The sequence below is a fragment of the Pelodiscus sinensis genome, chromosome 4, assembly GCF_052426305.1.
Source record: "Pelodiscus sinensis isolate ZL-2025 chromosome 4, ASM5242630v1, whole genome shotgun sequence".
NCBI lineage: Eukaryota > Metazoa > Chordata > Testudines > Trionychidae > Pelodiscus > Pelodiscus sinensis.
In genome coordinates, this window is record NC_143055.1 from 15,467,782 (window position 1) to 15,492,002 (window position 24,221).

The window sequence follows — 24,221 nt, forward strand, 5'->3', positions numbered from 1 at the left end:
AAACTAACTTGGAGCAAAGAGGGGGAGAACAACTATGACTAAGCTAAGTAAAAGAAAGGCAGTCTGAGAGACTGAGGGAGCTCCTGCTCGCTCTGTCCGCTGACGAGGGAGGTTAAAGAGGAACTAAAAGGGAGGGGGCTGAGCCGCGCGCTGCAGGAGGCGGGAAAGGCTCGAGACGCCTCATGAGCATGTGCGGCTCAATGAGGGAAACTGCTTTGCAAGGCTCCGATCTGCGGCTCAGGGTGACCCTTCTCCTAGAGTTGAGCACCCACAGGGACACTACTCAAAGAAGAATGGAGAGATCCCAGTGCCGCAGCTTACAAGATAACTTCTCCATATTCAGCTCTCCTGTTTGCATAGCAGGCCATTGCCATATTATTTGAGAACATGAGTCTGTAACACTGTGGAAACACACCCCTCTATAAGTGAACTTGTTAGCCATTTTGTTCAGAACAGAACCACAACCCATCTTCAAAATGCCATGATTGCCTAACATCTGCAAGTACATGACCTGTGTTCCCACTTACTAACTGTGTTTCTCAACCAGTGGTACAAGTACAGTTAGGGGTACTTGAGAGAAGTCTGGGGAAAAATTTGGAGAAAATTGAATTTTTGTTTTAAATTTTACAATGCCTTATTATTTTTGTTCTTTTTACACCCAAAAATTTCATCGCCCGCCCAGCTACGATTTAGTTGTTTAAACAAATGTGTTGTAATGGTAGAAAAAATTGTGTGCATCTGAAAACTGTAGGTACTAGGGGTACTTATAATTTTTTTTAAAAGGTGTACTTTATAAAAAAAAAGTTGAGAAACACTGGTCTAGAGTGATCGGTGAATGCAATACGGTCAATAGGGCCAAATGCAAACAGCATTATCAGTGGCTTGCAAGCTTTACAGCATTACGCTTTCTGTACGGAGTGTAATGAGAGGTGCATGCTCACAAGTAAGCCAGAAAACCTTTGAGACTTCCTGACAAATATACATAAAATAAACTCATGTAACGTATAAAGTGTTCAGTGATAAAAAGGTCCAACTTAGACGTCAGAACCTGTCACTATTCCAACCGGCAAGAAGGAGCTGCTTCTACCTGTGGCAGAAATGAAACAACTGAGCAATAACAGTCAGTAAGTTTTTTACAATAATGGCATCAACATTTTACTTTGTATTCCTTTCTCTTGCTCCTGCAAGAGAAGCTCAAGCCAATTTGTCCAGGCTAGCATAATGAGACATAGAAGAAACTCTCTTATGTAATGTTTACAGTTTCTCCTTCACTGGCACTGAAAAGTAACACTGTAGCACCCTTAACTTCACACACACTGTACAATAGGCATATAACATTGGCTAACATAAAACGTTTTGCAGCTGAGTAGTTAGACAAGCTGTTGAAATCTAATGCAATACCAGTTTTGCCCTACAAAAAATTAGGAGTATATAGGTGTCACATAACTAGTCTCTACTGGCTTTAATCCTGGGATTGTGGATTTGCGCTGATGCTATTTCTAGCTATAATTCTATATGCTCAAAAATTATTGGTTTAATCAAACTGCATTTCACATATTCAATTGGTATGATAAGGATAATTATTGCACTTACATTTTTCAGTGTGACTGCTCAAATCTGGGTTTACATTCTGAAACAGTTCTAACCTATGTTTCCAATTCACCTGATCAAGAGTCTGGCTGTATTTTGATCAAATATTATTACTTTGTTTGTTGCCTTGCCCTCTATGAAAGAAACCAAAAAATGAACCTAAATCTGGAAAATGTTTTCTGACTATACAGTTCTAAAACCAAAGTTAACTGATACTGATAGTCATATTGTTTGGGTTATATATTCACATCAAAAGAATCAAAACTTGAGGCAGTGAATGTGTATACATCACTGTCCTGAAAAATTGACTACAATTTCCATATTAAAAAGATATACATTCTTAGGGTATTAGAAACCAGAATGATACAAAATTGCTCAAGATACTAAAGTCCACAGCACAGCATGAAGAGCTTCAAAAATATTTCAAACTGGGTGACCGGGCAACAAAATGTCAGTATTTAAATGCAAAGTAATGCATGTTGGAAAACATAATCCCAACATTACACATAAAATAAAGGGGTCCAAATTAGTTGTTACCACTCAAGAAGGAGAAATTGGAGTCATTGTGGATAGTTCTCTGAAGACATCAGCTCAATGTGCAGCAGCAGTCAAAATAGCAAACAGAATGTTAGGAATCATTAAGAAAGGAATACACAATAAAGCAAAAAAATATGCTTTTTTACAAATAAGTGGTATGCTCACATTTTGAATACTGTGTGCAGATGTGGCTGCCTAATTGCAAAAAAGATATACTGGAATTGGAAAAGGTTCAGAAAAGAGCAACAAAAATGATTAGGAGTCTGGAATGGCTGTTGTATAAGGAAAGATTAATAAGACTGGGAATTTTCAGCTTGGAAAAGAAATGACTAAGGGGTGTTATCACAAAGGTGTATAAAATCATGACTGATTTGGAAAAGTAAATAAGGAAAAGTTATTTACTCCTTCCATAACATAAGAACAAGGGGTCACTAAAATATATTAATAGGCAGCAGGTTTAAACAAACAAAAGGATGTATTTCTTCATGCAACACACAATCAATTCATGGAACTCCTTGCCAGAGCATGTTGTGAAAGCCAAGAGTTTAACAGGATTCAAAAAAGAACAAGTTAAATTCACAGAGCAAAGGTCCAGTTAGCTATTAGCCAGGATGGAGTCCTTAGCCTCTGTTTATCAGGACTGGTAATGGACAACAATCACTTGATGATTGCCTGTTCTGTTCATTTCCTGTGGGGTTTCTGGCATTAACCACTGTCGGAAGACAAGATACTGAAGCAGATGGTTAGACCCAGAATAGCCATTTTTATATTCTTAGAATAAGCTATCTTGGAAAATAAACTAATATGTTATAAAAACTGGTTGTCCCAGAAAGTATGGAAATTAATATATTAATGGATGTTTATATTAATTTGTCATTATTATATTAATTTGTCAGGTGTTCTAGCCTGATTGCTGCTACTGGAGAAATAAAGTAAAGAGAATGTCCACAAAGAATAAAAACTCTAAAACCTTCTCCTGGACATTTCTAATATTGTTTAAGAAGAGCCTTCTCTATATAGAATACATTTTTTTAAAAAAAACAAGATTAGAAGTTTGGTGTTCCACAACTTGTGTAGTCCCGTTGATACCCTTACAATTCTAAAACAAAGGAAAATTTTTGTTCAGGATAAATGAAGTCTTAAATTAGATTAAATCATCTGCTGTATTTTATCTGGTGAAGCTCTATCTTATTTGTGGTATTCAGTCTATCTGTTGAAAGTACCAAAAAATTAGCCTTAGACAGGAAGTAAAGTGCAGAATTCTTAGATAATTCAAAATTCAACAACACATAGCATATCAGTTATTTGAGGTTGGCATTTGGTCAGTTCTTCACTTAAGGAATTTTAAATTCTGCTTTATTTTATCTTAGTAAAATTATAGAGCCCCATTGTTGCAGGAATTAAAAGATGCATGAATACATAGGGTTTAATATCATGGCATAAACAAATGGCAAGTATGTAAGATTTTGAGAAAAGATTCCATGCTGAATTTTTGCCATATATCTTTAGGCCCCAATCTTAATCCCACTGATTTCATCAGGTCTAGGATGAGGCTTTTATTAAGTACTTAATGGTGGTACACTAGGGAGTTGAAAAAATTAATAGGCTAAAAACTCAAAGACACTTGACATCTGACTAGGCTACATGCCAGTGCTTTGGGGCACTGCAATAAATCTACTGGTGGGGGAAAAAACCTGAGAATTTGCTCTGTTTTGTGTACTATTAATAGCATTTTATGCTCAATTTGTATTTGTAATGTCCAAAGCTATCCTAAACTGGAAAATTAACTGGAAAACAGCATTTAGAAATTTTCAAGAGTTCTTTATTTCTTCTCTCCACCCCATCCAAATATGTCTTCTCAAAAGGTATTGTTGTGTAAAAGAATGCTAAAGTATAGTCAATTCCTGTAATCTCTTCTCAAATGACACTGATAATGAATATACTTAATCATAAATTATTATTTAATGTCTCAAGCACCTTCAGTCTAAAATCCAATTTGCAATCTGCTGCAAATCTGTGGAAAAATGAAAAATTCAGTTATGTTTTGGGCAAATTTGACAATGTCTCTTTAAAGGAGAGTTTCAATTATTTTTAATTTTTAAAGAGGGATGAGATTTCAAAACACTAATATAATGCCTGTGAGGACTTAAACACGGCCAGAAAAATACTTCTGAACAATTAATTGATAAATTTGCCAAATCTTAACATAAAGGCCTTTGGGAATCTCTATTTCTCCTGCTACAACTAATGACATTACTAACACCAAACTGTAAAGAACGCAGGTGTGCTCTGCTTTAGGTGTTACTTATGTCATCAACTCTGTCAGGGGAAACAGCATTCTGAAGGCCTAAAACAGCTCTTGAAAAGCCTTCCAATTAATCTATCAAGGTATGTACAGGCAGTCCCCGGGTTACGTACAAGATAGGGACTGTAGGTTTGTTCTTAAGTTGAATTTGTATGTAAGTCGGAACTGGTACATATTGTAGGGGAAACTCTAGCCAAACATTTCTCCAGAGCTCAGTTTTATTCTCCCACACCTCACTTCCCTCAGTCCTTTATTCTCAAGCTGAGGTGTCTGCTGAGAAAAGCCGCTCCGCATCTCCCTGTTCTGCTGGGGGGGGGGGGGGGGGGCGCTAGCTTCATGTCTCCCTGGTCTGCAGGGGGGAAGCAGCTAGTGTGGGGTTGCCTCACCCCGTTTGTAAGTAGGGATCCGATGTAAGTCGGATCCATGTAACCCGGGGACTGCCTGTATTGGCAATTTAAGTTTATACATGTATTTTGCATGAAACAGAAAAATCAACTTTTTTTTAGAATTAATGCTTTTTAAAGAAACACTTCTGTTTGTGTTTCTATCTGACTTCTAATTCCACAACAGGGAATCATCACTGATATGTAAGCTAGTAGAGGAATGTAGTGGTCAGACTCAAAGTAATATAAACTACTTTTCCTTCATTTCTTCTCACAAACTGTTGTGTAAAGGATATGTTTCAGTGACACTACAAATGATGCCTATATTTATAGCCATGAAAAAAGGTTAGAAGTTATTCATAACTTTCTGAAAATGACCAGTGATTTTTTACAATTATTTTATAAATACCCAATTTAAGTCCGTTACAGGTACCAAATTTTCACAAAGCACTAACCATGCATCCTCTTAAAATATCTGAAAATAGGGGTCTCAAGTTAGGCATACCACTGATCACTTTTGAAAAATTAGGTCATTGAAGTCTGCACTTTTGCAACTTCTTTTTGAAAACCTGTCCAGGTGAAATAGCTGGGTTTAGCAACTTTACATCTGATAGGAAAACTGCTCTGTTTGAGTTCGCCTTTCCTTTGGCTGTTCTGATAAAAAACTGGCAAAATGAGAATTTCTCACTAAGCTTGCAAATCACATAGCTGATAAGAGCCAGACTATATGTACATCCATAGCTGTACACTGAAAACAGAGAACATGGACAATTATTGAAAGACCCCTTGTAAAAGTCACTGTAAATCTAACAAACTATCCAGGGTCTTCCCACTGATGTGCTGACAAATAGCTCCAGATTATTCATTTTTTTCTCATTTTTATAGTCTGACCATCTGGGCATATGCATTATTTTAATTACATGAGCAGGTATTTCTTAAATATAACATGTAAATATTTTTCCTATAACCTGAGATACATTGAGAGCACCTTTTTATCATCATCATCATCATCATCATGCTGGATGGCATATGGCTCTAGCCATACAAGGGCCACAGTTCCTGAATTAAATTCCCTGAGGTGTCATGCCTGGGGGACTGACAATATTTTTTTCTTTTACAGTGTTACTGGTCTAGTGAAGCGTTTCCCAAACTATGGGCCCAGCGTGCCTGGTGGCTGCCGGCAGGGCCGGCCTTAGGCTGATTTGGTTGAATCGGGCCCCGTGCCCCTGAACCCATAAGTGCTGGGAGTTAGAGCCGGGGGCCCTGCTCCACCAATATGTGGAGCTGGGTCTCTCCCCTGGCCTGTTTCTGCCGTGCACAGCGGCTGCTGCTGCCCATATGCGGCGTTGCACGTGGGCAGGGAGGATGCCCGGGCGTATCGTGACGTGATGGCCCGGGATTTTAAAACTCTTTAGAGACACATTGCGGGGCTGCCTCCGGGTTCGGCCTCCTCTGGCCCCGCAACGTGGAAGGCAAAAGGCAGGGAAAAGGTTTGTGCAGCGGTGGCGGTGTGGAGGAGAGGAGAGGAGAGGTGGCGGCGGCAGGGGAGGGGAAGGGGCTTGAGTGGGGTGGGAGGGGCTTGGAGGAGGGGGAGGGGTGGAAGGAGAGGGGGCTTGGGAGGAGAAGACACCAAGGGACAGGGTGCAGGAGAGACAAATGCCAGGGGGCCAAGTGCAGACAATGAGGGAAAGGGCAGGAGGGGAGATGTCAGTGGGAGAGGGGACAGGGTGATGCTGGGAGACGAGAGGAGAGGAGAGGAGAGGGGAAGGGCATTGGGGGCTGGATGGGGAGGTGCTGGGAGAAGGCTTGAAAGAAGGGGTGGGCATGAGAAAGGTGGGGATGGAGCAAGGCATGTGTGAGGGCACAGAGGGGCAGGAGGGGAATGGAGCAGAGAGTGGTGAGGGGGTGGGTATCAGGGAAAAAGGGGGCAGGGGCAGTAAGAGAAGGGGGAGGCACCAGGAGGGTGCAGGGCTAAGGGAAGGTGCAGGTGCCAGGGGATTCTGGGGTGAAGCAGAAGGGCAGACACCTGCAGGGGAGGGACCAGCACCAGAGGAGAGAGGCAGGGCAGGTGTGTAGAGGGAGGTGTTAGAAGAGGGGATGAGGAGGGGTAGCTCACCTGATCAGATTGGGGCTACTGGAGGAGTGGGCATAGGGGTGAGAGAAGGGCTGGTGGAGGGGGGCAGGTCTCAGGAAGGCTGAGGGCAGTGAGAAGGGCAGAGGTCAGGACAGCAGAGGAGGGTGAGGAGTTGGGGGGGCAGCAGGCACCAGGGGAGACGATGGAGCAAGGAGAGGAGACATGGCAGCAGAGAGAAAAGGTAAAGGTTTATAAAATACTTATTAATAACTTGGTATTCTGCCCATGGCCAGTTTGTTTGTGCCCCACGGTGCAGTTTGGGTTAATGTGAGGATCAACACATGGCCGGCGAGTGGGAGCCGAAACAAAAAAGTTGTCAGTGTAATGATCTTCTGTTGATATGTTTTAGTAGTTAAATTCTTGGACTGTCGTTGCTCATGAAAAGTGCTGTCACATGGGTAGAAATCGGGTAAATATTGAATTTTATTAATATCAGCAGAACTGACTTAAATGGGGCCTGTGTGTTGTGTAGTCTTGCCTTAATCTTTGTATTCATGACTGTCAGTGTGAGAGCGGCGAGGAGTCCTGTGGCACCTTATAGACTAACTGAAGTGCTGACATGTATCTGATGAAGTGGGTCTTTGCCCACGAAAGCTTATGCCCCAACACTTCAGTTAGTCTATAAGGTGCCACAGGACTCCTCGCCACTTTTGCAGATTCAGACTAACACGGCTATCTCTGTGATACTTGTCAGTGTGAGAGAAGCTATTTGTATATATTTGCTTGCATATGCAACCACACTTAAGTTGAGGCCCTCAGCATCAGTGTCCCCTGGGGCTTCCAAAGTTGAGTTGCCCTAGCTCATCCCTGACAGGTGTCTATCTAACCTGGTCTTAAATATCTCCAGTGATGGAGATTCCGCAATCTCACTAGGCCAGCGTCTCCCAAACTATGGGCCACGACCCAGTACCGGGGAGTGGGACTGACCCGGCCATATGTAGATCTTGGGGCGCTTGCCCTCTCCCCCCCCCCCCCCACAAAGCATGAGTTAGTCCAGGCCAGGGATTCTATTGCCCCCCCCCCACACACACACACACCCTCGAGTAGTTACGAATTGTCTGGCTGGTAGACACACTCATTCAGCCTGAGCACATTTACTAGCCAGGCAGTTCGAAACTACAAACTGATACATCTAGTAATAATAAAACTTACCTAATGAGAAAATACCAGACAAGTTATATGTCTGGTATTTTCTCAGTTTGTTTTTTTATGTGTTTATATTTTTGGGCTGCAAAAAACAGTACTGAAAAAAAAGGGTTCCAACTAAAGTAAAAAGTTTGGGAAACCCTGGTCTAACCAGCTTTGTCTGTCTGTCTTACAGTCCATTTATCCAATCCATATTCCTTAACTTGCTGACAAGAATATTGTGGGTGACCATATCAACCTTTGCTAAAGCTGTCACTGAGGGTTTTGGGAGGACCAGAAACAACTTATTTGAATATTCATCATTTGATTAATCAATATGCAAATATGCAAATGAATGTTACCCATCCTCCAAAAGTTCGTGAATGGATTTACTGGTCCCCATGTCAAAAAGTTTGGGAACCCCTGGTCTAGTGGATGGGAGGAAGCAGTACATTTGATATATTATGATTTTAGTAAAGCTTTTGACAGTCCCACGACAGTCTCATAAGCATATTTGGGAAATATTGCCTAGATCAGATGAAATTACTAAAATGTGGGTGCATGAGTGGTTCAAAGACCGTACTTCAAGAGAATTGATCAGTGGTACACTGTCAAACTGAATCTGGTATTATTCAATCTATGCATCTATTAATGACTTGGATAATGGGATGGAGAGTATAACTTGGGGATGTTAAACATTGGTTCATTGAATAGTCGAGTAACCTCAAGAATTCTTATCAGTTACTTGACTATTCTAGAACCCAGGGGCGAGGCCAGCAGCCAGTGCACGCCGATCCCACTCCTGAGGAGCCCCTGCCATGCAGGCAACAGCATGGGGTGCCAGGCAGGAGCTGGTCCACGAGGGGAGCCAGTTTAAAAACCAGCTCCCTTCACAGACCGGCTGCCTGTCACCCCATGCTGATGCCTCTGATACAGCAGCATGTGGGGTGGCAGCAGCGTACGGTAGCAACAGCTCTTGCCCGGGGGGAGAGTCTGAGCTCCCGGATCTGGCACAAGCCAGAACTGACCCAGGCTGCGTGTCCACCTAGCTCCTAATACACTTTAAATGCAGCGCCACAGTAGGAGTAGGTCCCGGATCCAACGTGAGCCAGGACTGAGCCAGGCTGCTGGCCAGCCTGCTAAAAAATGTACTGGGAATGCATGTAGTCTATAGCATTAACCTATAAGATTTTGCTTATTAGTTAATTGGTTAATTGACTACACTATTACATCCCTAGTATAATTATAAAAATTGAGGATGGCCCCAAGCTGGAAGAGATTGCAAATACTTTGGAGGACTGAATTACAATTCAAAATGACCTTAACAAATTACAGAATTTGTCTGACAACAAGATTAAATTCAATAGAGGCAAGTGCAAAGTACTACAAATAGGAAGGAAAAATCAAATGCACAACTACAAAATGGAGAATAAGTAGTTACACTGGTCATACTGCTAAACGGAAATGGAGGTTATAGTAGATCAAAACTGAATGAGAGTCAATAATGTAATGCAGTGACAATAAAAAAAATTAATATCATTCTAGGTGGTGTAACAAAAGACATAGGACACAATAGTACCTCTTTAGATGGCACTGGTGAGACCTTAGATGGAGTACAGTGTTTAATTCTGGGAGCCACATCAAAGAAAAGATGTGCAAATTTGGAAGGATTCCAAAGGAGAGCAACAAAAATGATTAAAGATTTTAAAAGTATGACCTATCAGGAAATGTCTAAAAATTGGGCATATTTAGTCTCAAAAAAAGATGACTGAGTGGGGACCTGATAAAAATTCTCTAATATGCTAAAGGGTATTATAAAGCGGATGGTGTTAAATTGTTCTCCATGTCCACAGAAAGTAGGACATGAAGTAATAGACTTAATCAGCAGCAAGGAGATTTAGGTTAGATATTAGAAAGTTCTTCCTAATGATAAGGGCAGTTAAGCTCTGATATAGACTTCAAGGGAGGCTATGGAATCCACATCATTGGAGGTTTTAATAACATGTTGGACAAACACCTGTCAAGGATGGTTTAGGTTTCTTTGGTCCTGCCTCAGTGCAGGGGGCTGGACCTGATGACCTCTCAAACCCTTCCAGCCCTACACTTGGATTTTTATTATTAGTTTTAGACACACAATTTTTCATTCTCCTAATGATCCTGTACCTTTAGTGACTTACACTTTTTATAATACATTCTTTTCTCTCCAATGTATTTAAATAATTTAGTCTGCAGCTTTTACATTCAACCAGCCTTGCTTAGGTGTATTTCACATAAGGAAGCAGTTAACAATGAAACTAATACAACTGCAAAACTACACGTATACAAACAGCTTCAAATTATCATCCATATTCTTCTGTACTGTTATAGAAAGTCAGTAGAATTACAATTACTTACCGTTTACTATGTATTTTTCATATATATCACTTGTTTGGAGTCTGTCTGGCATAATACAACAAATGCAAACCTATGCATAAGATTGTAGAAGAATGCTATATGCAGTGTGTTGTTGTAGTCATGTAGGTCCCAGAATATGAGACACACAAGGTAGATAAGGTAATATTTTTATTGGACAAACTCTCGCTGGTGAGAGAGGCAAGCATTTAGGTTTAAGAAAAAATGCCATGGCACTGTTATTTGAGAAACAATATTTCGTCTTTGTAATTAAATACTACATCCCAATGCATATAGGCTGTGTCTACACTGGCATCCCTTCCGGAAAAGGGATGCTAATGTAGCACTTTGGAATAGGCAAATCCACGGGGGATTTAAATATCCCCCGCGGTATTTGCATTAACGTAGCTGCCGCTTTTTTCCAGCTTGGAGATAAGCCGTAGAAAAGCACCAGTCTAGACGTGATTTCTCTGGAAAATAAAGCCTTTTCCGGAGGATCTCTTATTCCTACTTTTTTATTCCTTATCTCCAAGCCTCATGGAAAAAAGCGGCAGCCATGTTAATGCAAATACCGCGGGGGATATTGCCATGTTAATGCAAATCCCCTGCAGATTTGCCTATTCCAAAGTGCTACATTAGCATCCCTTTTCCGGAAGGGATGCCAGTGTAGACACAGCCTACATATAGAAGAGTAAGAACCATGAAGATAAAACAACCAGAGTTAAACAAAACAAAAACTTATAAAAAATGCATAGTTTTGCAAAGAAAAGAGTTAGCAAGTTTGATAAATCTGGTAGTAAAGAACAAAAGAATAAGAACAGGATAGACAGTATATGTTCTAACAAATGGATGCATATAAACCTTATATTCAATTCTGAATTATGTAATCTAGAACATACTTTTCACTGCATACCCTAATGACTGAAATAGCTGTGGCATGAATTAATAATAGGAGTCTATAAAGGTTGAATTGTTACTGACATCTGGCTATTACTACTATAAATGACAGATTAATGGACAAAAGCATGAGATCCCCAAAGTCTTTTTAGATATTTAATTACAAAGGAAGTAACTTCAATTACCAATAATCATATTAATTAGCACAGTTAAAAATCCCATAGAGCAGTAAATGATTTCACAGGAAATTTTGGCTATAACAATGACAAGTTAAGTAATAACTTACACTGCTGCTAGCACAGAATAAGTGATTTAATGATCTACATAGAAAGTTTTATTGTACTGAGATCAATATCTGACCCCTATTAGAGACTAAAAGCCATGCCTAAAACCAATTATAAGAACTATTGTTCAGAGTCTCCATTACCAAGATATTTTCTCTTAAATTGTCACTCAAAAACAATTAAATAGATAATGTAAAAAGTAATTCTTTCCTCCTCCCAAGAGCATTCCAACTATTGATATTTAACGTTATTTAAATCAACAGCAAATCTTTGGTACTTGACTTTTTTGGGTGAGGGAGAAGATAAGATATTCTCCATTAGACTCTCTTTCCACGTGGATCATTCCCTTAAAATAATTCAATGAACATGAGTATTAACTAACAATATTCTATTTCCTTTATAATAAATGTGATAGTTCAACAAAGAATGCCATGCAGATAAAATATTTCTTTCCAAGCCAGGTACTTCCAAAAGAGCATGTGCCTTCTAAAATGTAAATGCCACCTAATCTACATCACACATCCACATCCACATCGCGATGCTAATCAGGTAGAATCATAGAATACTAGGACTGGAAGAGACCTTGAGAGGTCGAGTTCAGTCCCCTGCCCTCACTGCAGGACCCAGTACCATCTAGACCATCCCTGATAAATGTCTATCTAACCTGTTCTTAAATATCTCCAGAGATGGAGATTCCACAACCTCCCTGGGCAATTTATTCCAGTGTTTAACCACCCTGACAGTTAGGAACTTTTTCCTAATGTCCAACCTAAACCTCCCTTGCTGCAGTTTAAGCCCATTGCTTCTTGTTCTCTCCTCAGAGGCCAAGATGAACAAGTTTTCTCCCTCCTCCTTATGACGCCCTTTTAAATACTGAAAACTGCTATCATGTGCCCCCTCAATCTTCTCTTTTCTAAACTAAACAAACACAATTCTTTCAGCCTTCCCTCATAGGTCATGTTCTCTAAACCTTTAATCATTCTTGTTGCTCTTCTCCAGACCCTCTCCAATTTCTCCACATCTTTCTTGAAATGCGGTGCCCAGAATTGGACACAATACTCCAACTGAGGCCTAACCAGGGCAGAGTAGAGCGGAAGAATGACTTCTTGTGTCTTGCTCACAACACACCTGTTAATGCATCCCAGAATCAGGTTTGCTTTTTTTGCAACAACAGTACACTGTTGACTCATATTAAGCTTGTGGTCCACTATAACCCCTAGATCCCTTTCTGCCATACTCCTTCCTAGACAGTCGCTTCCCATTCTGTATGTGTGAAACTGATTGTTCCTTCCTAAGTGGAGCATTTTGCATTTGTCTTTATTAAACTTCATCCTGTTTACCTCAGACCATTTCTCCAATTTGTCCAAATCGTTTTGAATTATGACCCTAATCCAAAGCAGTTGCAACCCCTCCCAGCTTGGTATCAACTTCAAACTTAATAAGCATGTTTTCTACGTCAATATCTAAGTCATTGATGAAGATATTCAACAGAGCCGGTCCCAAAACAGACCCCTGCAGAACCCCACTTGTTTTACCTTTCCAGCAGGATTGAGAACCATTAATAACTACTCTCTAAGTACAGTTATCCAGCCAGTTATGCACCCACCTTATAGTAGCCCCATTTAAGTTGTATCTGCCTAGTTTATTGATAAAAAATATCATGCGAGACTGTATCAACTGCCTTACTAAAGTCTAGGTATACCACATCCACCACTTTTCCCTTATCCACAAGACTCATTATCCTATCAAAGAAGGCTATCAGATTGGTTCTTTACAAATCTATGCTGGCTGTTCCCTATCACCTTACCACCTTCCAAATGTTTGCAGATGATTTCCTTAATTACTTGCTCCATTATCTTCCCAGACACAGAAGTTAAACTAACTGGTCTGTAGTTTCCTGGGTTGTTCTTAGAAGACTATGTGATAAAAGTTAGTGGTTTAATCTCCTCCCGCCATTTCTCCCAAACAGTAACAGGAGTAATAATCTAGCACTTCCACTAAATCCATCTTTCTCCAAAATTTTTGCAAAATTAGTAATTATTACTTGAAAAGGCAGGGACCAGGGAATAAACCAAAATATCCTATCCCAACTACAGAGGCAATGAGGTGGGTCCCTGGAGTAGGTAATCTGTGCCACAAAAAAACTACTTCTTCAGTCATCAACAAACAAAACAATGAAATGGGTGAGGGGGAAATGGTTACTCACCTTCTCTTAATTGTTAGTCTTCAAAATTCATTGTATATGTTTATTATGCTATAAGCAGTGCTTTTTTGTGATGGTACATATCAGTACAGCTTACTGGCACTTTTTTTGGGAGCACTCGCGACACCTCACTTTCTCCTGGCACAGCTCCCTGCCGGCCCTGGGAGCACTTGCACCTAGGGCTGCCAGACGGTTTAACAAAAAATAGCAAATCCTCCCTCTGCCTCCCGCAAAAAAAAAAACACACACCAGGAAAAAATTCTTTTGGGGGGGGAAGGAGAAGTTGGACAAAAAACAACCCCAGTTTGCCCTTTTAAGTACAGAGCAGGCATTGCTCTATTAAGGTGGCCATTCTGAAGTCTGTTCTCTGAGGTCCCGGTACACTGCATTCTTTTACATTAAGCCCTGCCTGGGACACTCTAACCTCACCCTGCCCCAGCCAGCCCAACCTGCATGTATTCTGGAGGACGCCCGAGCCAGGAAAAACAGAAAATACCGGACATTTCACATGTCCGGTATTTTCTGAATTTTTTTACCGGATAAAAGGTCCAAATACCGGGCTGTCTGGTTCAATACTGGATACCTGGCAACCCTACTCGCGCCTTGTCGCTTTCCCCCGGCACAGCTTCCAGTCTGATTGACTCCTTCAGTGGGAACAGCAAGATGAAACTCAGTTGAGTATGTTTTCATATATTAATTAAGTCTTTAAAATCTAAGTAATAAATGGCATATACAAATGTCTTATTTTGATTTTTTTATTTCAACAATCTTTATTTGTTTATTTCAACATGATTATAAAAGTTTATCACAAATTCTATAGAAAAGGGTTTAGGGGACAGAAGAAGGGTGGGAGAGGCATTTTCCAAATTTACTTTCCTCAAGAAATAAGTACTGGCACTTTTTTTTTAAACAAAAAAAGCACTGGCTATAAGTATGTGTGCTACGTAACTGGTGTCAGAGAGCTTTCCCTAATGGCATCCCTTCACAGGGGTGGCCCCTGCCAATCTCCTTCTGCGTTAAAAAAAAAAAAAAGATAGAAAAGGCAGAATCACCCCTTCTCTTCAATTCCTTTGCACAAGAACCAAGGGTAGACTTCAATGCATCTGAGAAGAAAGGTGAGTTGTACAGTGTACATATGCAACACACCTCACAGAGTAGTTACAAGAAAGTGAGTAATCAATTTTCTTCTCCAAGTGCTTGCATATATCCAATACACTGTAGGAGACACTCACTAACTGTTACCCAGAAGGTGGGGCCCAGAGGCTCACAGAAAGAGGGACTGTAGAGCTGCCTTCCCTATATTTGCATCCTCTCTTGATACAGTGGTCAGTATGTAATACCTACTGAATGTATGAATGGAAGATTATGTTGCTGCTCCATAAATGTCCATAACTGGGACACGTGCCACAAATGCTGCTGTTGTTCCATGTGCTCTGGTCACGTGTGCTGAAAGTTTGTCAGGAGCTGTATTTGGCAGTGTAATAAATTGCAGTGCAGATGGTGATTCATTTTGGGAGCCTCTGCACTGTGATCACACACATTCATAATGAACCACAAGCTAAATCTGAGTCAACAGCATGACACTGTTGCAAAAAAAGCAAGCATGATTCTGGGATGCATTAAGAGGAGTGTTGTGAGCAAGACACAAGAAGTCATTCTTCTGCTCTACTCTAATTGGGCCTCAGTTGGAGTACTGTGTCCAGTTTTCAGGTATCAAAAAAAGATGTTACAAGGAAGAGGGAGAAAAATTGTTCTCTATAAAATCATGGCTGATATGGAAAATGTGAATAAGAAAAAGTTATTTACTTATTCCCATAATATAAGAATGAGGGGTCACCAAATGAAATTAATAGGCAGCAGGTTTTAAGTAAACAAAAGGAAGTTTTTCTTCACTCACCACACAGTCAGCCCGTGGAACTCTTTGGCAGAGAATGCGGTGAAGGCTAGGACTTTGATGGGGTTCAAAAAGAGCTAGATAGATTCATGGAGTCTAGGTCCATCAATGGCTAATAGCCAGGATGGGTAGGAATGGTGTCCCTAGCCTGTGTTTCTCTGAGGGTGGGTGACAGAGGAGGGATCATGTGAGGATTACCTGTTGTGAACCTGATGCCCCAAAGGGAGGGATATGGCCACTGTCGGCAGACAGGATACTGGGCTAGATGAACCATTGGTCTGACCCAGTATGGCCATTCTTATGTTCTTCTGTTCTCCTTGACTTTTGATAATACAACAAAAAGCAATGGGATTAAATTGCAGCAAGGGAGGTTTAGGTTGGACATTAGGGAAAACTTACTAACTGTCAGGGTGGTTAAACACTGGAATAAATTGCCTAGGAAGGCTGTGGAATCTCCATCACTGGAGGTATTTGAGAGCAGGTTGGATAGACATCTATCATGGATGATCTAGACTGTGCTTGGTCCTGCCGTGAGGGCAGGGGACTGGACTTGATGACCTCCTGAGATCCTTTCCAGTTCTAGTATCCTATGATTCTACATAAGAAACAAAGAGCTCAGAATCCACCCCAAAAAAGGCTTGCTTTTATTCATATAAAAAGCTAATGCTTGAGGAATGTCTAAGGTATGGATCCTCTGCTTGTGCAGATGCAGGTTTGGGAAGAAAAGTGATAGACAGACTGATTCAGGTGGAAATCAGAAACCATCTTTGAGAGGACTGTGGGGTGTGGTCCCCACTGAACCTTCTCCTTGTAGAAAATTGTGTACAGTGGAGCTGTGACTAATGCATTCAACTCCCTCACCCTCCTGGAGCAGTTGATGCCCAGTAAGAAGGCTACCTTTTTCTGACTAGTATAGAAATGAGCACAAAGTTAGAGGCTCAAAAGATGGGGCCAGAAGAGCAGACAATCCTATAATGACAGTCAGAAATAATCTATCAAGACTTTTCTGAAGCCTGGTCATAACTGGGTAAGTGAAAACAGTCTTGCCATTTATGTGACGGTGAGACAGACCCCAGTTTTCCCGAAGACAGAGAGCAGTGGTGCAGGGAAGATACAGGCCCATTCTGCCCAAAGAGCAATTGTAATTTTCCCCTAAAACTCAGAAGACAGTGGCAAGGGTCACCCACATGAACTATCATCACAAACAGGGGTGGACCCACTGTGTGAGAAATGAGCTACTGTGTAGTGACAGAGCCATGAGGGGACCCACTTTGGGATATATTTAGGCCCCTATATTGCCCTTGTCCAGTCATGATTACTAGTACTACTTATTCCCAAACTTCAGGAAGATGTACATTGTATATTAATCTAATTAACAGACTGTGCCACTGTAAAGGACAGTGAAATACCCTAAATTATCCATATAGTTTAAAGGATCAAGAAACTGCTAATTAGACAAAAATGAATTTAGATAAATGCACATAAGGACTAATAATACCAGGAAATAGGATATATTATTGGATAAAGGAATAATGCAGTGAAAGATCTGCTATGACAGTCAAGCTTGTATTAAGATGTTCTGACAAGGGGTGGGAGCCACCACCTCCCATCCAAACAGCATAACTGGAAGACATAGACCAGAAACCTCTATATGGAAAGAAAGATAATAATATCCCTCCATACAGTAATTGGTAAAATTCAATTGGGAGAAAAGATGGAGGTACTGGCATACAACTAGAAATAACTATTCCCCTAATCCTAACATTGATCTGTTCACAAAACTCACAAGCACTTGAGTAGGATTTTCACACAAGGAACAGTATTAGGTATAGACTAAAAAATGAAACAATGATAAATTAGATGGCTGTCAACTACTGGCAACAAAGATAAAGGGCTGTAAGGTATGACATCTGGAGAGACATGAAGGGAGTTTAATATGTAAGTTCAGAGGAAAAATGATGAGGATAAAATAACCACATCCACATGCTTCAAACATAACACAGAAACTGAAAGGCATTATTTACAATGGTTAACACAGCAGCACTTTGTCAATGATGTCCAAAATGATGACTGATCATTTTGATCATCAATGTGACAACTTAAAGGAGCCTGATAATCAGAAAATGGATGTGCTCAGCACTTTCTGAAAATCAAGCCCCATTGACAGATCTTAAATTGGGTACCCAAATAAGGAGGCTCCAATAAAATCATTTGTCACTTCTGCAAAACCTTGGTCTTCAATCTAGAGAGAAGAAATTAGGTTAGTACATCAAGGGAATAATTTTATTAGTAAAGTCACATGAACAATATACTGGTTTGCTAAAGGAAATAAAGCAACATCATTAGGGGACACAAAAGTAGACTGGATAGACATATATCATGGTTTAGTACAGAATATTGCAACTCTAACGAAGGATGATGTACCAGATGATCCAAGAGGCCATTTCTAACCCTATTACCAGCGTTTTTTAAATCAGAACTGATAATTCCTCCAGATCTGTAAATAAAGGACATGTTCTGTACACTGTCATCCTTCAGCTTACTCAGGAGGAAGGCTGGCCAGCTGCATTCTTGAGATTATCCTTCTCCCAAAATCTGTGGGACCCCACATCTGCATCTGGAGAGGAATCAGGGTAGAGCCGCAGGGATGAGCATCATTCTCTTGGAAACTTGTGAGGAACAGGCAGAAATGGTAATTGAGTCCCAAGCTGTATTTACTTTGTGCAAAGTCACTCTTTGCAGAAAACCACTTTCCTACTTTAAAAGAAAAGTCTGGAGGCAGCCATTTGACAGACAGGAGAGCAGTGGCACAAAAGTTAGCAAAATCTCACTGCCCTGAATTATGACAAAAAAACACGAGAGAGAAAACTGATCAGTCTTCTCCCTTTAGGTCCCTTCCCACATATTTTCTGTGAATAGTACTAAGAATGAATATGCCACATAACAGTTCTTGGAAAATCATGAGTGCCATTTAAATAGTTCCATAGAGTGTTGAATAGAAAATCAGTTACAACTTCCTAGAAACAACAGGGTACATCACTGAAAACAAGTAGGAAGAAAAAATGTATTACAAATAAATGATAGATATGTCTAAATCTAAAAAAAAAAAACTTAATATACATTTTAAAACTCTGAGTATTTTTTAAATACCTAAACATAAAACCTAAACACCATTTTCAAAAGCTAATTGGGCACCTGAGCTTCAATCTCACAGAAAGTCAATTAAACTTAGGCACTTTTGAAAATGTTATCCTCTATTTATAATTTATATTATTTAAATGAAGAAACATGACTTGAATCTGACATTATTAAACCATTTGCTTTATGCAAGCACATATACTATTGTTCCAGCATACTCTCAACACTGACCAAACTGTCACCAACCAAAAAGCAAAAAGTGTTAATTAGGCTGTTCCAGAATCTGTACTGAAGTAGCACCATCTAGTTTCATGTTTCCTTTCTGTGAGCCAGTTTTTTTTCCAAACTATTCTTTTAATGAGCTTTCTTGTATAAAAATTGAGATTTTGGCTTAAAGAAATGCTGTCAAGAACAATTTTTAAGCTTTTTACTCAAGTATGCAAATTCAAACTAAGACTTAAATTTATGAATGCATATTGTCAAGTTAGGGAAATGTGTCAACATATTATGCAATACATCATATCAGACTAAAAAGACAAAAATGAATGAAGAATTAAGTGGAGAAAATGTTCCTCCATTTCTATTGGATAATAAAAAGTAAAATTAAAACAAAGGCACAATTATGGAGTTTGAGATAAGCAAGAGCCTTACTTCAGTAGTGCTTAAATTTTTCCTATTCCCCCCCATCTCCAACCCTTAACAATACAGTACAGGCAGTCCCCGGGTTACGTACAAGATAGGGACTGTAGGTTTGTTCTTAAGTTGAATCTGTATGGAAGTCGGAACTGGCATCAGCCGCTGCTGAAACTGATCAGTTTCAACCGCGGCTGAATCTGGACGCCAGTTCTGACATACAGATTCAACTTAAGAAACCCAGGCGTCCCCAAGTCAGCTGCTGCTGAAACTGATCAGCGGCTGATTCCAGGAAGCCTGGGGCAGAGCAACTCTGCCTCGGGCTTCCTGTAGTCAGCCGCTGGTCAGTTTCAGCAGGCTGACTTGGGGACGCCTGGGGCAGAGCAGCTGGGGTGCTGCTGGGTTGCTCCAGTAGCGCGGCTCCTCGGCGCTACTGGAGCAACCCAGCAGCACCCCAGCAGCCTGCCCCAGGCGTCCTGACTCAGCCGCTGCTGAAACTGACCAGCAGCAGCTGAATCAGGACGCCTGGGGCAGAGCAGCTGGGGTGCTGCCGGGTTGGTCCAGAGAGGCACTGTGGGACCAACCCGGCAGCCCCCAGCTGCTCTACCCCAGGGGTAGGCAAAAAAAGCCTGGTCTGCTGGGGGGGGGGCACTAGCTGCACCCCCTCCCCCAGCAGACCACGGAGACGGGGGTGGCGGGACTGCCCAAGTCCTCCACGGGCGTGCTCCGAGGCTTTGCTCCCCATCTCCCTGGTCTGCTGGTTGGAAGACGGGGAGCAAAGCCGCGGAGCACGCCCGCAGGGGGACAGCTCAAGCGCGCCCGGGCTGTCCCGCTGCAGGCGTGCTCCAAGGCTTTGCTCCCCGTCTCCCTGCAGACCAGGGAGACGGGGAACAGCTTTTCTTGCCCCGGAGGACGGGGGCGGTGGACCGTGGCGCATCTGGGCATCCCGCCGCTCCCGTCCTCTGGGGCGAGAAAAGCCCCGTTCGTAACTGCGGATCCGAGTAAGGGGGTTGTCATAGGGAGAAGTGGGAGAGGGGAAGAAACTGGCTGGCAGGGAGCAGGACTGTCCTGGGCGCACACAGATTTATATGTCCGGTATTTTCTCAATTTGTTTCCCAGACAGAAAGCTCAAATACCTGACTGCCTGTTTCAAAACCGCACACCTGGCAACCCTAGATGGTACAGCAGAGGAGCCTGGGCTGAAGTCAGAGCAGCTGGGGGCAGAGTAGGACTGGGTGGCACTGCCCCCCCACCCCTCTTAGGGAGGTGGCTTGTGGGGCGCACCCCCAGTTTGTCCACTGGTGAATTAAATGAATTTTTCAAAATGGGCACAGTAGGAAAAGCATCCACATAGACTATAATTGCAGGAAAGCTGAGACCCCTTATAATATCAGAGGTAAGCCATGCGATTAATCTAGAGAGAGTCTCCTCTATCTCACCAGTCTCTCTGCTTCCTCCCCTGGTGATGGGGGATAAATCAGCCCCATTCCAGACAGTGTTCATTTTCCCCACTTGGGGTTTATTTCTCAATATTTTCCAGGCAGGCCACAGGGCGGGCCCAAGGAGTACTCCTCCGCCAAAAAAAAGAAACAAATTCACAACATGAAATCAATAAATAATACCACAAATCCCCTCCTTTGTGGGGGGACAAGGGTGGCCTTGTTATTAGCTTGAGTGCAGCAGTCCTTTCCCTGAACAGGCAGCCAGTTTGGTACTGTCCTCTGTTGGGCTCCCTCCCTGGAGAAGGCTTTCCCCCTGTTCCCACTAGATCTGCAGCAGCTTGTCTCTCTTCCTCCTCTTGTCACCAGAGGAAGGATTTTTCGAGATTTCAGGCAGCCTGTTTTTGGACTCATATCTCATTAAGTGACAAGAGGTAACCCCTTTTCAGCTTATAGGGGAAAAGGGCCTTTAATCAAGCTCTAATTGAAATGTTCTGATTGATTATGTTAACACTAAATACCATGAACTTGGTAAAGTAATATTAAGGGTAACTTCCACATTTAGAAGAAGTTAGCAATAATGTTTATGACTGAAAATGAGGGTTAACAATGAAAATATAGTTACAGGACCTTAAAGAGAGACTGATGCCTCACTGAAAATGTCTATTGGAAAAGATCCTGTATATTTATAATTTCAGGTGAATGAGAGGACAGCTTTAAAAAATAACACTTGCATGAAAGAAAGCCCTGTATTTATTCTATACATGTCATTCCTGTTGTTTATTCCAAATCTGAAATTACAATGCACAGTTTGTGACTTCAAAATAACCTCTGCAGCAACTAATTGTAAAGTTACCCACACAACATTCTGGCATCAAATTTAGCAAAAGAATTATGATCAGATGAACCCGTAAACAGCAGAAAAGATATTTAAATATTCATAGTACATAGAATATATTTGATATCTATATCACCATTGCCTAAGTTACAATAAAACACATATTCATTTTAAGAAATTTAAGTAAATGACTCCTATACAACTGGAGAATGGACCCCTTACATGTATCTATATAATATTTTGGTTTTGATACTCACAAAATATATATAGTAGATAATATGGCAGCTTTTGTGAATTTAATATCTTTATAGGTAAAAGACCACAAACATAACACATTTTTAATTTAAGTTACTTTCTATACGTAATTTGCTTGGTTTGTAAAAGAATGATTGATTGCATATTCAAATAAGCACATCATATCTATTTAGTTGAATGTGCAATGTGACATTCAAATTTACAGAATGAAAGTCACTTGCCCACATTTCAGTCTGTACATAGCAAGTGATATTTTGAAAAATTATTTTTAAATAATCTAAATGAAAAAGAGTATCAGAATATCCCTTTGCTGGGGCAAAGTGGGGGACAGTTACTGACCTCTCTGTAGCTGTTGTTCTTTGAGATGTGTTGCATATGTCTATTCCATTGTAAGTGTGTGTGTGTGCGCGTGCGCGTGCGCGCCTTGTGCACAAAGAATTTGTTTCCTCAGTGATGCTCATTAGGGCAGCGGATTTGAGTGCTTCACTAACTGGAAGTGCTACCCTGTATGTGCAGCAGATGGGATGATGTCTCCAAGGAAGGCAAACTTCTAACTAAGGATGAGATGCAGTTCTTCCTCAAGATGAAGCACTTGGAAGCAGACATGAAGCAGTTAGAAGTTAAACTGGAGAAAGCTAGAATCACCAGCTAATCACCCATCTCCAACTAATGCTCCCCAATCCAAGAAATACCCAGTGTACAAAGTAGGAGATGATGCAGATGCCTTTTTAGTTAATTTTGGAAGGGCCTGTCTTGGGTACAACATCCCCAAAGACCAGTACATGATGGCGCTGGGACCATAATTGGCAGCAAGTTTAAAACAAACAAAAGGAAGTTTTTTTTCCACTCAGTGCACAGTCAACCTGTGGAACTCCTTGACAAATGATGTGATGAAGGCTAGAACTTGAACAGGGTTCAAAAAAGAGCTAGATAGATTCATGGAGGTTAGGTCCATCAATAGCTATTAACCAGGATAGGTAGGAATGGTATACCTACCCTCTGTTTCTCTGGAGGTGGGTGACAGGAGAGGGATCACATGAGGATTACCTGTTGTGATCCCGTCCTCTGGAGTATCAGGTTTTGGCAGACAGGATACCTTTGGTCTGACCCAGTATGATCGTTCTTATGTTCATAATTCAGTGGATCCTTAGCAGAAGTGGCACTGAACAACCTGGGGAACATATGATGCCCCATGAGCTAGCTGCAGGCTGCTGAATGCTCATGAGCTGGCAGCCCCACTCCTCTGGCAGTCTTGGGCTGTTGGGCAGCCCAGGCTGCCAGTCCTAGAGCTGCTATAGGACACCAGCCCTGGCTGGGACTGCTGCAGTTGCCCATCAGTGCTGCTGTAGGCTCCCAGCCCGAGCTGGGGCTGTCAGACACCAGCCTGCTACCACTGGACTCCCAACCCCAAGACTCTCTGGTCCAGGAACACCGATGGCCCTGCTGGACCATGGATGCTGCCAGACCAGTAAGTCCTGATTTAGGGAGGTCCAACCTATAGTGCAAAATCAGACTCCTGAAAGGGAGACTGTGACGGACCCCCGCGGGTCCGCACTAGAGCCGGGGCCGGCGGCGCCCCCTTCATGCCGCCAGGCAGGCCGGCAGGCAGCTCCGGGAGCAGGGGAGAGTGGACCCGAGGGGGAACCCCGCCGGAGGAGGGGCGGCTAGCCCCGCGGCGGGGAAGGAGGGGCTGGGAGCGGCCGCAGCCGAGGTGCGGGGAGCCTGAATGGCGCGCTGCTTGAGTGGAGCAGCGCAGGTCCGGTGTCGGGACGGCACGCCCCAGCCGTGACATCAGGGAGCGCCAGGACGCCCAGGGGGCGGAACTGACGCCCCCGGCATCCTCGCCCGGGCCGCTTGAAAAGCGGTCGGGCGGAGCAAGCAGAGGCGGCACTCAGAGGAGCTGCCGCCGCCGCCCCAGCTGCCAGGGGGAGCCCCCCCTCGCGTTGGAGAAGGAGAAGGAGCGAACCCGAACCCCCACAACGGCCGCAGGACGAGACCAACGCCTTGGGCGGGGTAAGTGACTGCGGGACCCCCCCCAACGAGGCGGAGGGTAGTGGGGAGTGGAAGGAGCCCGGGGCGGGGGCCTTCTGGCACCCGTGGACAGGTGCGTTACGGGGATAGACCCCACCTGTCGTGGGAGGAACGTCTCCATCGTTCCCCCCCCCCCACTTAGGG

General features: G+C 42.3%; 1 long non-coding RNA gene across 3 annotated transcripts in view; it reads right to left on the reverse strand.

The window, feature by feature from the left end:
* LOC149524489 (uncharacterized) overlaps positions 1-24,221 on the reverse strand; it is a 159,812-nt gene that overhangs the window by 64,837 nt on the left and 70,754 nt on the right. The gene's annotated exons all lie outside the window — the stretch shown is intronic.